The sequence below is a fragment of the Sminthopsis crassicaudata genome, chromosome 6 (genome assembly GCF_048593235.1).
Source record: "Sminthopsis crassicaudata isolate SCR6 chromosome 6, ASM4859323v1, whole genome shotgun sequence".
NCBI lineage: Eukaryota > Metazoa > Chordata > Mammalia > Dasyuromorphia > Dasyuridae > Sminthopsis > Sminthopsis crassicaudata.
In genome coordinates, this window is record NC_133622.1 from 19,837,244 (window position 1) to 19,855,573 (window position 18,330).

At 35.6% G+C, this 18,330-nt stretch overlaps 1 long non-coding RNA gene across 1 annotated transcript; it reads left to right on the forward strand.

The window, feature by feature from the left end:
* The first annotated feature begins 621 nt into the window (after positions 1 to 621).
* LOC141545522 (uncharacterized) lies at positions 622 to 6,776 on the forward strand. The gene is made up of 3 exons (XR_012483050.1): positions 622 to 755; positions 5,596 to 5,633; positions 6,409 to 6,776. It is a non-coding gene; the product is annotated as an uncharacterized LOC141545522 (long non-coding RNA).
* Positions 6,777 to 18,330: the final 11,554 nt, after the last annotated feature.

Sequence of the window (18,330 nt, forward strand, 5' to 3'; positions counted from 1 at the left end):
TACTGCATAGTAAGGATGAGTTTATATATGAGGCACTGAACCAAATGAAAGTTGAGGATCAAAGCATTGTGGATTTAGAGATCATGAAGATTAAACAATCCATCTAATCCAAGACTTTCATTGTACACAAAGCTAAAGCACAACTGGAGACTGACTTATTATAGATGGAATTTCCTTATATAGGCTTTAAACTTACTAATTAAATCACAGGAGTAATCTTATCCCTTATGTGGTCTTAAAGGCATCCCAACTTGTATCTGAAAGCCACATGAAATATATAGCATTCTTTAAAGTTTTAATATTCAAAAAAAAAATCACAAAAAGGTATCTGTTAGGATTACCAGATGAGAACTTAGGTTGTCTGGACAGTGACAAGGTGAGAACTCAGATTGTCTAGACAGTGACAAGGTGAGAATTCAGGTTGACTTGACAGTTCTCTGGCTCAGACCTTTGGTTTGGGCCTTTAAAGGGAGTTTACACCTTAGGAATTCTAGGAGAAGCAAGCTCAATGGTTGGAGTACTTTTTCCCAGAAGCCCTTGCATTATCCCACGCCCATTCTCTGGGAGGATAAAAGAGGACAGCACTCCAGAGATAGAAGAAGTTTCTGCTCTACACCAGGCTTGATGCAGCTCTCTGCAGGAAGGGAAGTCGGCTCTCTGCAGGAAGAAGAATCTGTCCGAGAGATTTGAGTTGACACAGCAGATCTCCTCCCAGAGAGAGATCGGCAGCTTCTGGAGACAACAGCATGTTACAGGTATCACACACAGTTAGTATCTGAAATGGAGTCATACAGACTACTGAAAGTATTTTTTACTAAACTAAGCATTTCATTTGCATTTTTCTCCAGAAGGACTTTTCTTTTTCTTTAAAGGAAAGAGAATGGGGGTCAACGTGTAATTGTTAGACTGTATGATCAGACCAATACATGCTCAGAAGGCTAGTCTACTTCTTGTTGGATAAAAGTCAACTATTTGGGGACAAAATGTATTTAATAGTTGACTTCTAATCAATCCCCAGTAAGGCCCCATCTTCATACTGAATTGACTCTATGTTCCTAAGCTAAATTCTGATAGGCCCTACCTAGTTGGAAAGCCTTCACTACCTTCCCAGATGGTGGATTATACATTGGCTTGGATAAGCAAACCTCACTGAGCTCAGAGCTCCTCACAAGGTGAGTTCAGCATGATTACTCTACATCCTTTGATGGAATCTATCTACTATTGTTGCTGGTCCAGCCGTAGCATCCAGACAACCAGTGAGGTTTTAGATCTTGGGTGTAAGGGCTGAAATGAAACACAGGTCAGGCAGGATATGTGAAGAAGAAACTCTGTTTATTAATCTGAGGGCAAGGGTTTATATATTTTTATTAAACCAATAACAAACATTTTATCATGAGGATATGATCTAGGGAGTCACCCTGACTATTCTAAGGAGTCATTCTGAACGTTTCCTCGCTTCCTTGTTATCTCCAGGGTTATCTCAAGGGACAGAACAGAGAAATGATGAGCTGCATCCTGAGTTTATATAGCCATAGGATGGAGGACAAGCTACAGGGAAAACCTGGGCTGGCCTGAATCTTCTGATTCCTCAGAGCTGGCCCTCGATAGTCAACAATGGCAGAAAGCTTCAAAGAAAACTTTTTAGTTAGAGAGTCAGAGTTTCTTGATTCAAATTTTTATTACTCAAGTATTGGCCAAGTCTATTTTTTTAATTTCATAATCCCATGGATCATAGCTTCCCAAGCGTTTGTTTAATTTTCACCAACCTGTCCAAGCTCATGTCTGTTACTTTCATGCTATAATCTACCTATCTCATCCTCCGCCATACACTTCTCCTTTTGGCTTCACTCTTTCTCAGCATCAGAATCTTTTCCAATGAGTTTTCTTCTCATTATGTGGCCAAAATATCTTAGCTTCAGTATTTTTATTTCCACTGAATGGTCAAAGTTAATTTCTATAAGTTTTGATTAATTTGATCCCCTTCCTGTCCAAGGATTTGTCAAAAGTCTTAGCCAGCACCACAATTCCTAAGTCTCTATTTTGTTAAAGTCCAATCCTCCTAGTGATACATTAAGACTGGGAAGACGAACAATAAAAAAAGACATTCCTTTCTTCTACAGAACTCTTTAATAAATGATATCTCTGCTTTTTAGCAAGCTTCCAGGGAGCAAGCAGCTTTTAAATTTACTATTAATGTGCAGCTTTTCTGGCAACAGGTTCCTCATCAATAAATAGATTCAACTCGGCATATGAGATCTCCTTTACCACTACAAGTAACTGATAAAGTAATCAGGACAAAGGACAATTAAATTTATTAATATACATATAATTATCATAACTTTTTGCATCTTTACATTGGCTCTGCAATATTTCTCCAGCAATCACTTGTTTTATATGATTTGTCCCATATACAAATGTGAGTTCACAATTTTGACATTATTTTTTTCTCTAGAAATTAGTTTTATCAAGTGAAATTAATAGACTTTAACGTTTCCCTAAAACTAGCTTTGTCTATAGCTCACTGATTTTCAGTGGGGTGAAGTCTCATATCCCAGAAATATCTACAGTTCCATCTCTTGGCTGAACCTCTTATGATATGGATCATGAGATTAGATTGTACTACAGTACCTCAGTTTGGGAAGTGTTAAGATTCTGGAACTATTACAGTCCCCAGCTTGTCAATGTATTTATTTAAATTTATCATCCCCTCAATTAAGATAAGTCTTCTAGGCTTCTAAGCCTCACACACCAAAAAAAAAAAAAAAAAAAAGAAAGAAACATTTTACCACCTACCAAAGACTCTCAGACCTTATAGGTTCATGGGAAATTCTGTTTGCATATGGCCTTCAGTTATGAAGCAATTTTTATTAGAAAAAAAAAACTTTTTTCACCCCAATCTTCAGTCTTAGCAGATTTCTGACTTCAATCTTTATGTTATCTGGTCCACCACAGATTTTTTTCATCCCAGTAATTGTCAGAATTTTTTTTTAAAGTAAACCAGTTTCGGAAATTAGTATGGTAGAAACTAGGCATGGACCCACATTTAACACCACATACTAAGATAAGATCAAAATGGGTCCAAGATTTAGGCATAAAGAACGAAATCATAAATAAATTGGAGGAACATGGGATGGTTTACCTCTCAGACTTGTGGAGGAGGAAGGAGTTTGTGTCCAAGGGAGAACTACAGACCATTATTGATCACAAAATAGAAAATTTTGATTATGCCAAATTAAAAAGTTTCTGCACAAACAAAACTAATGCAAACAAGATTAGAAGGGAAGTAAACTGGGAAAACATTTTTACAGTTAAACGTTCTGATAAATGCCTCATCTCCAAAATATACAGAGAATTGACTTTAATTTATAAGAAATCAAGCCATTCTTCAATTGATAAATGGTCAAAGGATATGAACAGACAATTTTCAGATGATGAAATTAAAACTATTTCCACTCATATGAAAGAGTGTTCCAAATCACTACTGATCAGAGAAATGCAAATTAAGACAACTCTGTGATACCACTACACACCTGTCAGATTGGCTAAGATGACAGGAACTAATAAAAATGAATGTTGGAGGGGCTGTGGGAAAACTGGGATACTGATGCATTGTTGGTGGAGTTGTGAAAGAATCCAACCATTCTGGAGAGCAATTTGGAATTATGCACAAAAAGTTATCAAAATGTGCATACCCTTTGATCCAGCAGGGCTACTACTGGGTTTATACCCCAAGGAAATACTAAAGAAGGGAAAGGGACCTCTAGGTGCCAAAATGTTTGTGGCAGCTCTTTTTGTAGTGGCTAGAAACTGGAAAATTAATGGATGCCCATCAATTGGAGAATGGTTGGGTAAATAATGGTATATGAATGTTATGGAATATTATTGTTCAGTAAGAAATGACCAACTGGAGGAATACAGAGAGGCCTGGAGAGACTTACATCAACTGATGCTGAGTGAAACGAGTAGAACAAGGGGATCATTATACACCTCAACAATGATACTGTATGAGGATGTATTCTGATGGAAGTGGAAATCTTCAACATAGAGAAGAGCTAATCCAATTCCAATTGACCAATGATGGACAGAATCAGCTACACCCAGAAAAGGGACACTGGGAAATGAGTGTAAACTGAGAGCATTGTTTTTTTATTTGTTTTGTTTTTTTGTTTTTTTGGTTTTTTGGTTTTTGTTTTGTTTTTCTTCCCAGATTATTTTTACTTTGCGAATACAATCCTTCCTTTGCAACAACAACAACAAAATTTGGTTCTGCACATATATATTGTACTTAAGATATACTATAAGATATTTAATATGTATTTAATATGTATGGGAATCCCTGCCATCTAGGGGAGGGGGTGGAGGGAAGGAGGGGAAAAACTTGGAACAGAAGAGAGTACAAGGGATAATGTTGTAAAAAAACAAAAAACAAAAACAAAAAACTACCTATACATATGTACTGTCAAAGAAAATATTATAATTATAAAAATTAATAAAAAAAATAAAGTAAAACAGTTTCAATGTTCTCTTAAGAATAAGAACCCAAGTCCCTCAAAAAGAATGTGTTTGTCTTCTGAGTGTCAGCTGGAATATTTTGTAGAAATAACTGGTCAATTCTTAGAACTTTTTTTTTTTAATTTGCAACTGCAGCATCCCATATCTTTTGTTGAAACAGTGTTTGTTTGTTTGTTTTTTAATTTATAAGCTAACACTTATGTATTGCTTGAAGGTTTGCAGAGTACTTTTCCTTTATTATTTATTCCAATCCTCACAACAATCCAGTCATGTCAGAACTGTTCATATCTCCATTTTACACATGACAATGATGCTGAGAATGGTCATATGCTTTGCCCTGATCTAGCCCCATCTCTCTGTTTGCATGAATGAATTTTGAAACTCCTGAATTCTTAAAATTCTTAAAAGTCCTAATATTTGCTCTTTTAATAGCAACAATTTTGCATGATCCCTTGGAATTCTATCCATTTTTTTAAATCCCCAAAATTAAAATTATTACCAATAAGCAATGAAATCTGTATCTATGATAAAAATGCAAATATGACACCATACTACAAACAAAAGCAATGGAATTTCCATGTAAATGCTCAACTGAGGGAAAACTACCTGAAATTGGGGAAATGACTCAATCCATTTTAATCTTGTCAGATAAAATATATCAGGCTAGTATCCTTGGAAGCCTGAATTAGAAATTAATGTGAGGAAAACAAAGTTATCTAATATAATTATTTGTCCCAAGGACTTTGAATCCCAATGGAAGATAAATATTCTCAATGAAGTAATCATAAATCCTTGAAGTGAGTCTCCTCACACAAATTCTTAGGTACTCCAATTAGCTAGGTACATGGCTAATTGTTATTATCCTTATTTATACTGTGCAAGGTAATAGAACCAGGCTTCTAATCCATGTTTATTCACCAACATTAGAGCATCTGCCTCCTTATCTCCATCTTGGTTTCCTTTAAGTCTCCACAAAGGTTTCACAAATCTCAAATTTTACTGCCTTTTCTCTGCAACTACCACCTATTTACCTTGGATTTCTCTTGTTTTCACATAGTTTTCTATATATTTCCCCTATTATAGATTGTGAACTTCTTGAGAAGAGCAGAGACTCTGTGTGTGTAAGTATGTATGTACCTGAGCAGTGTCATATCCCTGCATGTAATGGAGTGTTCTGGTATATAATATTAACTTAATAAACACTTACTGAAAAAAGGTTTCCAGACTTCACTTAAACCTGATTTTCCCCATCTGTCTTTCCAAATCTACCAATTAGACGATTCCAGGAAGAACCTCTTCTGGGCTTGGTCCAGGGCAGTGAAATTGCTTTTCACTGATATCATAGATGTTCCTTGAGAAGTGACCTGATGTTAGGCTCCAGCTGACAGAAAGTACTCTCTAGTTAGCTATCTGCCTATGCCCATTGATTTACAATACAGTTCAGCTAGAGGCAGCTAGTTGGTATAGTGGATACAGCACCAACCTGAAGTCAGAAGGACCCGAGTTTAAATCCGGCCTCAGACATTTAATATTTCTTGGCTGTGTGACCCTAGGCAAGTCACTTAATCCCAATTGCCTCAGCAAAAACAAGTAAATAAATGTGTGTGTATATACATATATACACACACACACATATACATATACAGAGAGAGACAGAGACAGAGACAGACAAAGAGACAGAGAGAGAGAATGAGAGAGAGAGGGGGAGGGAGGGAGGGAAGGCGAGAACACAGCTACATTTAGGTTAGGAATACAACTCTCCCCACTTACAAGTTTAGTAAAAGTTACCTAATTCAGTTATGACACATTTCCCTAATCCCAATGTCCTGATGGTCTATAAGGAGCTTGAACATATAGATTCTCAAGAACTGTCTCTAACTTTTCATTTCCACTCAGTCACCGTGAATGTTTCCAGCCACAATCGTCAGATACGTGCTCTCAATTGGATGGACATCTCATCCTGTGCTGGAATCACTCCAAGCCCATCCCATGAGACTGTGCATCTGGGGAGCTGCCTACGTTCATCACCCCAATGTGTCCTTCTCCCAATCTTCTCAGAGACACACTATCACAAAATCATAGAAGTGTTATTCATTAAGGGAGACAACAACATGGGGGTTAGAAGGCATTAGATCCAACAGGACCAGGCCTAGGTTGAAATCTCTATCCTGCTACCAGTGTCATGTCTGCTCCAAGGCAACCCTAGTTCCAAATCCCTTGCCTATGTTATTATAGTTAGGGAGTGATAGCTTATAATTGTGTCCATATATATTTCTATAGTTTAAGCAACGTCTGCCTGAAATTATTCCCTGCTCCAGAGATCACGAAGGATTTGAGAATGGGTTTTTCACTCACAATGGAGCTTAGGAGTTAACGGTATGGAGGAGATGTGATCTAGTTTGAATAGAAGCAATAGCCACAGGCTCAGGAATTTGTCCTTCAATGTTTCATTTCTCTTACTTGCCTGACAGCTGCTGAATCAGGAACATTCTCCTTTCTCTTCCTCCTCTTTTTTACTGGGTTTTGGCCATTCTTTAGAAATGTACTCTCATGACTTGGTGTGGTCAACTTAACTAAGAGAGTGAACAAATTGTAACTCACTCTACAGAAATGATTATTTATACAATTGTGTCCAATGCATGTAAAGGATTTTTATTATAATGTAACAATTACTATTATTTCCTTTATTAGAGCTTTGTATAATGTCTGATAGAATTGAAGATTGATAAATGTTTATTGATTAACTAGATGCTGCTGCTGTTTCCCCCACCTTTCTCCAAAAAAATCATGCTTGAAGACAAAATCATCTGGTTTTCTCATTCAGTTCTTCAGAAGCTCTGTTTCTAAAGCTTTAAGATGCCCAGAGTTTGGATACCTCATCATATTTGAAGATGAAAAGCATTCAACATTTAGCAGTAACAGGCTTCCTTCTCTGCCAGTCACTGGGTAACAATGAGCCCATTTCCCCGTACATTGTCGGGGATTTGAAGTGATTTCTAATATTCCTTCCAGTTTAAAATTCTAAGGCTTCTATGTTGAAAAGAGGTTTGAAATAAAAAGTTATCTTCTCATTAGAAGTTCCCTAAGACTTACTGTTCTATTTGTATCTCTAGTCCTTATCATAATGCTTTGCTTAATAAGTGTTTCCTTTATTTATTCATTTATTCAGTAGGAATTAACTTGTTTCATCAACATTGACAACATCCATAGAAACGGGCAAGGTATTTAGGTACTTGGGAATTGGGCAAGCTATAATATTTCTGACAATTCCTTTAAATGTTTTTTTTTTTTTTAAATTAAGACAACCCAATCCCCAAATTGTTCTGGACAATAAAAGTTTATTGTGATGGTTAAATATTGCTTTAGGTAGTAAGATTAGCTCTATTCAACAAGAATAGTCCAAAGAAACATGTCTATAGACTTTCGAAGCTAGTTACAGACCATCAAGTCTTCACCCACACTTCAAATTGTTATGTTTCTTTTACCCAGAAATAAAAGAACTTTTTAATCCACTGACATGTTGATTGTTAGCTCCCACCTCCTCCTTTTTCTCTGGTTACTTGCTCTGTACTCATCTAAGCAATGAGACCATGGTGATTTTTTAAAAAATTCAATAGCAGTCAAAATAGACAAGTACACAAACGGAATAGACTTTTGTATGAGTCTTATGTAATAGTCTTATATCCACTTCAATAAACTTTTGAAAGCATAATAAAAATAGAAGCCCCTCTGAAACAAGCTGAATATGTGACAATTAAACATCCTGTGGTCTCAAGCTGCTTATACTCTACTGAGAATATATAACATGTACCCAAGGAAATAGATACAGAGTAAACTTCTTATATATAATACAGCTAATATTAAAGAGTAAAGAATAATAATAACTGGGAAGACAAAAAATAGCCTTATGAAAGTCACTAAGTAACAGTAGCTGGTTGTCATATCAAGAAACTCTGTGTGTGTGTGTCTGTGTATGTGTATATTAGAAGAAAAAATATATTCATCAATGTCCACTTTTTCTTTACTTCCAACACTATTTGGTTCTCTGCCACACACATTATTTACTTTATTCTTTTTTTTTTCTCCTCTTTTACCCTGCCCTACCACCCCAAGAAGGCTATACACATATACACACACACACACACACACACACACACACACACACACACAGACACACACACCTCCCTTTCATTCCCCACCCCCAAGCAAGCTACAGTTAAGATGTAGATATATACATACAAACTTATCTTTCTTATCCTTACCAAGGCTTTATTTAAATTGTTCTCCCTAACTTGCTTTATTATTCGTTAATCTTCTCCATCCATGGATCCTTCCCTTGTTTTCTCACCCTTAGCTTCCCCTTCCTTCCCCAAAAGTCCTTTATAGATTTTGGAGGGTGCTATACCCTTCATGGCATTTATGTAGTGTTGCCAATTGAACCCATTGCCGATGTGAGTTTTCTGAACTATGATCCCTCTTCCCCCTTTAATGGTTCTGTGTCTGTTCTTTCTCTGCAACTCTTTTGTCTGACCAGATTACCATTTTAACCATAATTCTTGCAAGCTTTCTTTTGAAGTGTTCTATTGTTAATGTGAAGCTTAACCATATAATAGACATATATAATAGCATAAATAATTTTTGTATGTTTAAACAATTTCTCCATATTCAATTCCTTAAAACTGATCTTTCATATTGACAATTCAATGTTATATTTTTGTTAAGTTTGGTGTGTGTGTGTGTGTGTGTGTGTGTGTGTATGTGTTTGTGTGTGTGAGAGAGACAGAGAGACAGAGAGAGTGAAAGAGAGAGAGACATGCAGAGATGGTGAGAGGGATGAAGAGACACAGAGATGATGAAAGGGAGGGGGAGAATTAGGGGGATAGGGAGGATGGAAGAACAGGGAAGGGACAAAGGGGATGGAAAGATGGAGGGATGGAGGGACTAGAAAAGGGAAGGAGGCAGAGGAAGGAGAGGAAGGGAGGAGAAAGTACAAGAAGAAGAAGAATAAGAAAAAAAAAGAACAAGAAGAAAGAATTTATAGATTTGTGGATTAGAAGGGTTTGTGAAGTAGAACTTTGGGATGGGCCTTGAAACCCAGAGAGAAGTGAGCATGGGGAATGCTTTTCCTTCCACAGCAGTGCCCTTTCCATTAGACCACTTTACTCAGTTACACAATGCATGCTTTATTCCCTATCCTTAAGTCATGTACAATCTCAGGATCCTCACTAGTTTAAAAGCAAATATCTAAACCATGTCAGCAAAGGGAAACTGGATTTTCTAGATTCAAATGCTTTCCTGCTTCTGCTTACAAGAAGTCACTTCAACAATGAAGCATGCAGAGCCACTGACAATCCATCACCTTAAAAGTTTCACCCTGAGAACACTGTACCTTCATTACAGCAGCAGAAGCAGCCCTGGTGATATGTCTCCTCCCTTTTCCAAGTACTAGAAGAACTAAAATATTTTCTTCCAATTATCACCTCCTTTTGCCATTTGAGATCAGTCAGCAAAAGAGAGTGATAATGGGAAGATAATGTTCTAGTCAGGTGAGGAAGCCCTACTAAAGACTGAGACTCACATAAGAATGTATGCTGGCTGTAACCTTGACTTTCATCTCCAGCCATACTGCTTAAAATAAAAAAAAATATCACAGAAGCAACCACAGGCCAGGGAGAAGCAACACTCTGGGTGAAGCAATGTAAGCAGCATCACTGGATGGAAACATGGTCCCATTGAAAGGCTCCAGTTGAGATGAATGGATGTCCATCCATTGGAGAATGGTTGGGTAAATTATGGTATATGAATGTTATGGTATATTATAGTTCTGTAAGAAATGAGCAACAGGAGGAATATAGAGAGGCTTGGAGAGACTTATATCAACTGATGCTGAGTGAAATGAGCAGAACCAGAAGATCATTATACACTTCAATGCTGTATGAAGATATATTCTGATGGAAGTGGAAATCTTCAACATAAAGAAGATCCAACTCACTTCCAGTTGATCAATGATGGACAGAAATAACTACACCCAGAGAAGGAACACTGGGAAGTGAATGTCAATTGTTAGCACTACTCTCTATCTACCCAGGTTACTTACACCTTCGGAATCTAATACTTAATGTGCAACAAGAAAATGGGATTTATACACATATATTGTTATCTAGGTTATATTGTAACACATGTAAAATGTATGGGATTGCCTGTCATTTAGGGGAGGGAGTAGAAGGAGGGGGGGATAATTTGGAAAATGAATACAAGGGATAATGTTATAAAAAATTACTCATGCACATATACTGTCAAAAAATTATAAATAAATAAAAAAAAGAAAGGCTCCAGTTGTAGCTGGGACTCTACCGCTCCCCTCCAAAACAACCTACACAAGGCTGTTCCCAGCATCCTGTTTTGCCATAATCTAACTTTCACAGATAGAAGATATGAGGCTCAAAGGAAACCATGTCTGCAAAAAGACAATAAGAGGCAAACTAGGGCTTATGGCAAGTCTGTATATAATTTTGAGTAAATAATAGTGAAGCATTTTATTCAGGGTAATAAATAGCAGAAACAGGATTTTGCAGAATCTTCTATTTGAATTTAGGTTTTGGTGATATCTATGATGTCCCCAAAAGAGGAAAGTCAAGGAGGTACTTTGTACACAGTATAGATTGGCTACAGGACATTTATTTCCTCCAAACTAAAATGAATATTGAAATCGAACAATATCTGAATATTGACTAAAAAATAAAAACTTAAGGAAGAAATAATAAGGGTGATGCTGATGCTACTGCCCAAGGAAACTGAGACAATAAGGCTGGTATGCATTCGTTTACCATTTCATCTTGACAACGTATGCGCTAAATAAAAATTATTTAGCTAATATCTTCAACAAAAAGTTCTTCCAGCTTTTTGTCTGAAAACAGTGGGCAGAAGATCCCAGTGACCCTTTAAGTATTTTGGTTTTTAATCATCATAATCGTTTAAAAATATCTTTTAAAAATCAAATTTCTATTTGTAACTTCTTTGTTAGGCTCTCTAGGATCTAATTTTTTTTTTCTACATAACAATCCTTTACATCATTGAATATATGTATCCTGTCCCTCCCTCCAAAGCATGATCTCCATTCTCATCTGATATTCTCCAGCATGTCATCATTCTTCCTATAATGCAACACTTAGAACTAGACACAGTAGTTAAGCTGTGTTCTGACCAAGAGAGTCTGTCATCTACTTTATCTCTCAGTGTAGCACATGAAGTCATTAGTTGCTTTGGTTATTATGTGATGCATTCATCACTTCATTTGGGCTTACAGTTCCTTAGCTTCCAAAAGTAATTCTCCTGTAAACTCCTTTCTATCTATATCTTCCACATCTGCTATTATAAAGTTGATTTTTTGAATGTAAGTACAGAAAATTACATGGAGCTTAATGAAATTCTTGTCTTATTGGAATGCTATCATGGTTTTAGACTGCTAAAACACCATTTATCCAGAATAACAGATTTTCTATTCCTATTTCCATATTATCTGATAATTGATGATCACATTATCTTCGCCATTAAAAGAAAATCATCTTCATGATAGAGATTGTTTGAATTTTATTTTTCCTTTCCCAGCAATTAGCAGAGCACCAAGCACTTAGCTTGCTTACTTGATCTAAGAATGATCCAAAAAAAGGGAAAAAACAAAGGACCAAAGATGGATCTCTGGAATATTCCCATAAAAACATAGTAAATTTCCAGTAATACATTAAAGTCAAAAGTATCTTCCTGAGTTACCTGTCTGGCTACCTTGTAAAAAAAAATAAAAAGCAAATAATGTTTGTTTGATTGACAGAGTCAATGATTGATGAAGCCATGTTGGCTTTTAGTGGTTAATGCATCTCTTACTAAATGTCCACAAAACATTTTTTCAATGATATGCTTTTGAATTTTGCCAGGAAATAAAGTTAATTTCACTGTCTCAGAGACATCAGGCACTACACTCTTACATATTTTTAAAAAAATTAGCTGACTCTCCCAAGCACCCTCGTTTTCTAAAGGTCCAAGTGAGCAGATCACATTGAGTAGTTCTTAAGGTATTCTTGTCCAAGACTAGTGAATTGAATTCACTGAGGAAACTCAGGTACCTCATTGATATTTTCATTTTTTACTTTATCTTTCTTTTTTATATATATATATATATATATATATATATATATATATATATATATATATATATATATATATATATATATATATATATATATATATATATATATATATATATATATATATATTATAATATTATCCCTTGTATTCATTTTTCCAGTTTACCCCCCCTCCCTCTATTCCCTCCCCCCGACGACAGGCAATACCATACATTTTACATGTGTTACAATATAGTCTAGGTACAATACATGTGTGCGAATATCACTTTCTTTTTGCACAATAAACATAAGAATCCGAAGGTACATGCAACCTGGGCAGACAGATATTAGTGCTAACAATTTTCATTCCCATCCCAGTGTTTCTTCTCTGGGTGCAGCTACCTCTGTCCATCATTGATCAACTGGAAGTGAGTTGGATCTTCTTTATGTTGAAGATTTCCACTTCCATCAGAATACATCCTCATACAGTATTGTTGTTGAAGTGTACAGTGATCTTCTGGTTCTGCTCATTTCACTCAGCATCAGTTGATTTAAGTCTCTCCAGGCCTCTCTGTATTCCTCCTGCTGGTCATTTCTTACCGAGCAATAATATTCCATAACCTTCATATACCACAATTTACCCAACCATTCTCCAACTGATGGACATCCATTCATCCTCCAGTTTCTAGCTACAACAAAAAGAGCTGCCACAAACATTTTGGCACATATATGTCTCTTTCCGCTCTTTAGTATTTCCCCGGGATATAATCCCAGTAGTAGCGCTGCTGGGTCAAAGGGTATGCACAGTTTGATAACTTTTTGGGCATAATTCCAGATTGCTCTCCAGAATGGCTGGATTCTTTCACAACTCCACCAGCAATGTATTAGTGTCCCAGTTTCCCCACATCCCCTCCAACATTTGTCATTATTTGTTCCTGTCATCTTAGCCAATCTGACAGGTGTGTAGTGGTATCTCAGAGTGGTCTTAATTTGCATTTCTCTGATCAGTAGTGATTTGGAACACTCTTTCATGTGAGTGGATATAGTTTCAATTTCTTCCTCTGAGAATTGTCTGTTCATATCCTTTGACCATTTATCAATTGGAGAATGGTTCGGTTTCTTATAAATTTGTGTCACTTCTCTATATATTTTGGAAATGAGACCTTTGTCAGAACCTTTGTTTTTAAAAATATTTTCCCAATTTGTTACTTCCCTTCTAATCTTGTTTGCATTAGTATTATTTGTACAGAAACTTTTTAGTTTGATGTAATCAAAATCTTCTATTTTATGATCAATAATGATCTCTAGTTCTCCTCTGGTCATAAATTCCTTCCTCCTCCACAAGTCTGAGAGGTAGATTATCCTCTGTTCCTCTAATCTATTTATTATCTCCCTCTTTATGCCTAAATCATGGACCCATTTTGATCTTATCTTGGTATATGGTGTTAAGTGTGGATCCATATCTAATTTCTGCCATACTAATTTCCAGTTTTCCCAACAGTTTTTTCCGAATAATGAATTTTTATCCCTAATGTTGGGATCTTTGGGTTTGTCAAAGATTAGATTGCTATAGATGTACCCTTTTTTGTCCTTTGTATCTAATCTGTTCCACTGATCTACCGGTCTATTTCGTAGCCAATACCAAATGGTTTTGGTGACTGCTGCTATATAATATAGCTTTAGATCAGGTACACTTAGACCACCTTCCTCTGAGTTTTTTTTCATTAGTTCCCTTGCAATTCTTGACCTTTTATTCTTCCATATGAATTTTGTTGTTATTTTTTCTAGGTCATTAAAATAGTTTCTTGGGAGTCTGATTGGTATAGCACTAAATAAATAGATTAGTTTGGGGAGTATTGTCATCTTTATTATATTCGCTCGGCCTATCCAAGAGCACTGAATGTCTTTCCAATTATTTAAATCTGATTTTATTTTTGTGGCAAGTGTTTTGTAATTTTTCTCATATAATTCCTGACTTTTCTTTGGTAGATGGATTCCCAAATATTTTATACTCTCAACATTTGTTTGGAATGGAATTTCTCTTTGTATCTCTTGCTGTTGCATTTTGTTAGTGATATATAAAAATGCCGAGGATTTATGTGGATTTATTTTGTATCCTGCCACTTTGCTGAAATTTTGAATTATTTCTAGTAGCTTTTTAGCAGAGTCTTTGGGGTTCTCTAAGTATACCATCATGTCATCTGCAAAAAGTGATAGTTTGATTTCCTCATTTCCTACTCTAATTCCTTGAATCTCTTTCTCGGCTCTTATTGCCGAGGCTAGCGTTTCTAGTACTATATTGAATAGTAATGGTGATAGTGGGCAACCTTGTTTCACTCCTGATCTTACTGGGAAAGGTTGCAGTTTATTTCTATTGCATATTATGCTTACTGACGGTCTTAAATATATACTCCTGATTATTCTAAGGAATAATCCATTTATTCCTATACTCTCAAGAGTTTTTAGTAGGAATGGATGTTGGATTTTGTCAAATGCTTTTTCTGCATCTATTGAGATGATCATATGGTTCTTATTAATTTGATTATTAATATGGTCAATTATATTAATAGTTTTCCTAATATTAAACCAGCCCTGCATTCCTAGAATAAATCCTACTTGATCATAGTGTATTATCTTGGAGATGATTTTCTGAAGTCTTTTTGCTAATATCTTATTTAAGATTTTAGCATCAATATTCATTAAGGAGATTGGTCTATAATTTTCTTTCTCAGTTTTCGATCTACCAGGTTTAGGTATCAGTACCATGTCTGTGTCATAAAAGGAATTTGGTAGGACTCCTTCATCCCCTATTTTTTCAAATAATTTATATAACATTGGGGCTAATTGTTCTTTAAATGTTTGGTAGAATTCACATGTGAATCCATCTGGCCCTGGGGATTTTTTCCTGGGGAGTTGATTAATAGCTTGTTCTATTTCTTTTTCTGAAATGGGACTATTTAAGCAATTTATCTCCTCCTCTGTTAATCTAGGGAGCCTATATTTTTGGAGGAAGTCATCCATTTCACTTAAGTTATCAAATTTATTGGCATAAAGTTGGGCAAAGTAACTCCTTATTATTTCTCTAATTTCCTCTTCATTGGTGGAAAGATCCCCCTTTTCATTTGTAAGACTATCAATTTGATTTTCCTCTTTCTTTTTTTTTGATCAAATTTACCAAAGGTTTATCTATTTTATTGGCTTTTTCATAAAACCAACTCTTGGTTTTATTTATTAATTCAATAGTTTTTTTACTTTCAATTTTATTGATTTCTCCTTTTAATTTTTGTATTTCGAGTTTAATTTTTGGTTGGGGGTTTATAATTTGGTCTTTTTCTAGCCTTTTAAGTTGTAAGCCCAATTCGTTAATCTTCTCTTTCTCAATTTTCTTCAAATAAGCCTCTAAAGATATAAAATTTCCCCTTATTACTGCTTTAGCTGCATCCCAAAGATTTTGATATGATGTCTCATCATTATCATTATCTTGGGTGAAATTATTAATTGTTTCTATAATTTGCTCTTTCACCCAGTCATTCTTTAAGATGAGATTATTCAGTTTCCAATTACTTTTTGGTCTATTTACCCCTAACTTTTTACTGAATGTAGCTTTTATTGCATTGTGATCTGAGAAGAAGGCATTTATTATTTCTGCCTTCCTACATTTAATTTTGAGATCTTTATGTCCTAGTATATGGTCAATTTTTGTATAGGATCCATGAACTGCTGAGAAGAAAGTATATTCCTTCCTATTGCCATTCAGTTTTCTCCAAAGGTCTATCATACCTAGTTTTTCTAATGTTCTATTTACTTTTTTAATTTCTTTCTTGTTTGTTTTGTGGTTTGATTTGTCTAAATCTGAGAGTGCAAGGTTGAGATCTCCCACTATTATAGTTTTACTGTCTATTTCTTCTTGCAGTTCTCCTAACTTTTCCTTTAGAAAGTTAGATGCTATACCACTTGGTGCATATATGTTTAGTATTGATATGGCTTCATTATTTATGCTACCTTTCAGCAGGATATAGTTTCCTTCCTTATCTTTTTTAACAAGATCTACTTCTGCTTTTGCTTGATCTGAGATAAGGATAGCTACCCCTGCTTTTTTGGCTTTACCTGAAGCATAATAGGCTCTGTTCCAACCTTTTACCTTTACTCTGTATGTATCTCCCTGCTTTAAGTGTGTTTCCTGTAGGCAACATATTGTAGGGTTCTGCTTTTTGATCCAATCTACTATCCGTCTCCGTTTGATGGGATCGTTCATCCCATTTACATTTACAGTTAAAATTACTAATTCTGTATTTCCTGCCATCGTATTATCCCCAGCTTATGCTTTTTTCCCTTGACCCCCCTGATCCCCCTCCCCGATATTTAATTTACAGACCCCCCTTGTGCCGCACAACCCTCCCTCTTTTTTTTTTGGATCCCTCCCCCCTCCCTCCAAGTCCCTTCACTTATTCTCCTTTTCCTTTTCCCTTTTCCTCTCCCCCCTTTTAATGAGGTGAGAGAAAATTCTCTGAAAAACAAATATGTTAATTATTTACTCTTTGAGCCTCTTCTGATGAGAGTAAGATTCACACAATGATTCTCCCCCTCACTAAGTTCCCTCAGATATGGTGTATTTTCTATGTCTCTTCCTGGGATGTAGTTTCCCTCTTTTTATCACTCCTTCCCCTTTTTCTGAACCGACCTCCTTCCCTTTACTACACCCCCCTTTTTTTCTTTTATATCAGTAAAATCAAATTATCCTTGAGTATTTTTTATATACCCACAACAGAGTTACAGTTCTCAAGGGTTCTGTGTACCTTTTTCTGTTTCTCTTCAGTCTTGTGGATGTAGATCAAATTTTTTGTTTAAGTCTGGTTTTTTTCTTAGAAACATATAGAATTCCTCTGTTTCATTGAATGACCATCTTCTTCCATGGAAAAAGATGCTAAACTTAGCTGGGTAGTTCATTCTTGGTTGCAGTCCTTGATCTTTTGCCTGTCGGAATATCAGGTTCCAGGCCCTTCTATCTTTTAATGTGGAGGCAGCCAGATCTTGGGTGACCCTTATTGTGGCACCTTGGTATTTAAATTGTTTTTTTCTAGCTGCTTGCAGGATTTTCTCCTTTGTGTGGTAATTCTGCAGCTTAGCCACAATATTCCGTGGTGTTCTTTTTTTAGGGTCTATTTCAGAAGGAGTTCGATGAATTCTTTCCACATCTACTTTCCCTTCTGTTTCTATTATCTCTGGACAGTTCTCTTTGATAATTTCCTGTAAAATAGAATCTAGGCTCTTTTTTTGGTCATAGTTTTCTGGAAGTCCAATAATCCACAGATTATCTCTCCTAGATCTATTTTCCAGGTCTATAGATTTTCCCAGTAAGTATTTGACGTTGTTCTCCAGCTTCTCATTTTTTTTGTTTTGTTTGACTGATTCTTGGGTTCTCTGTGAATCATTCATTTCTATTTGTTCCATCCTGACTTTTAAGGAGTTATTTTCTTCTTTCACAGTTTTTAGTTCTTTTTGTAAATGCCCAATTTCGTTTTTAAATGAATTATTTTGCTCTATTGAGTTTTTTTCCATTTCCCTAATTTTTTTTTTGAGAATTATTTTCTTTTTCCAATTCAGAAATTCTATTTTCTTGAGACTTTTTTATCTTTTCCAATTCAGAAATCCTACTTTCCTGTGTTTTTTTAACCTTTTCTAATTCACTAATTTTGTT